Source organism: Choristoneura fumiferana, chromosome 20 (assembly GCF_025370935.1).
Source record: "Choristoneura fumiferana chromosome 20, NRCan_CFum_1, whole genome shotgun sequence".
Taxonomy (NCBI): domain Eukaryota; kingdom Metazoa; phylum Arthropoda; class Insecta; order Lepidoptera; family Tortricidae; genus Choristoneura; species Choristoneura fumiferana.
Window position 1 is genome coordinate 4,223,769 of NC_133491.1, and position 1,496 is coordinate 4,225,264.

The following is a 1,496-nucleotide window of genomic DNA, read 5'->3' on the forward strand; positions in this document are numbered from 1 at the left end:
TTTCGTTAGAGCCAAAAAATCGTCTTAAAATGCTCCATAACAATCCAAAATGCCACAACTGACAAATAGAAGCCTCAAAACTGAACCTCGGGGGGATTAAATGGTTAATTCCGCTCGGTTTCTTGAACTCCCCGGACACGAGGCCAGCAGCAGGGTTAAATTGCATTTCGCGTTCAACTCTCGTTTACCAGCACGACTGAGAGCCAGGTTACATTTTATAAGCTAGTTCGTTTGATTCGATTTGATGACCACGACAGTCTTTCAACAGGAAGACAAGAGTTGCTGTAGGTTTTTGTAAATCTTATAGACTCTTTAGACGACCAGATGGCCTAGTGGTTAGAGAACCTGACTAAAGCATGACGTCCGGGGTCGATTTTCGTGTCGGGGCAGATATTTGTATGAAAAATACGAATATTTGTTCTCTGGTCTTGGGTGTTTACTATGTATTTAAGTATGTATCTATCTATATAATTATATTTATCCGTTGATTAGCACCCATAACCCACAAGCTTTGCTAAGCTTACTTTGGGACTAGGTCAATTGGTGTGCATTGTCCCGTGATATTTATATTTATTTATTTATTTACTAGTATTTTCAAACGAGTACCTGTACATATTGTTATAAATAGGTACCTGAAATCCAGAAAGTAGTTTGCTTAGAATGGAAAGGATTTGTGCGACAAGTTTCACAAAAGCATTTTTTTCATAGAAGCGAATTTTTACATCGCGCTCTTTCATGATCGCAAATAAATATGCGAGTATTCGTCTTCTTTCATAAAGCGTTCGCGTTTATTTTTTTCGCTTATTTACCAGTAGATTATTTCATCAGTCGCATACATTTTCAGCGGCATTAGCAAACCACGCCTTATGTCGACAGAGCCCCGCTTCGCGGGGCTCCTATTTCTACGCGATCTGCCCTTCGGGCATCTGAAGATACCTAATGAACCTAACCTATCTATTAATGTGTAACAATACTAATAATTAATAATGTGGACACTAAGGGGTAACGATTATTTAGAAATTCCTAAAAATATAGGATCACCCGGGCGTCTGTCTTTTTGTCCGTCCGTCTGTCACAGTGGTCACAGGCAATTTGCTCCGAATATACTGGATCAAATCAGGTTACGTTCACTAAAACACCACTAGATAGCGCTAGTAGTAGTTAACTCGCGTCTTACTATGAGAGCGTTTTCACATTAACCGATCCGATATCGGTATCGGACGACGATAGACGACATCCGATACCCGACACGTGCTGCTTTTACATTTCCTGGCAAAGAGGCCTTATGTAAACATAGCTTTAAAAAGTTGCAAGGTTAGCCATAGATGAAGATTGACAGGCACTTCAAATTTATTTGGCAAAAATTGTCAAAATCACGGCACTGAAACAGTATACATACGCTTATTTTATTACATTTTATTGTAATTTTATTGCTAGATAGTTTTATAGGACATTTGTATCAACAGCTATCGCTATTTTAATGGTATTTGTGAAAT

General features: G+C 38.6%; 1 protein-coding gene across 5 annotated transcripts in view; it reads left to right on the forward strand.

Annotated features, from left to right (window-relative positions):
* Positions 1 to 1,496, forward strand: part of LOC141439123 (uncharacterized) — a 59,928-nt gene that overhangs the window by 11,328 nt on the left and 47,104 nt on the right. The gene's annotated exons all lie outside the window — the stretch shown is intronic.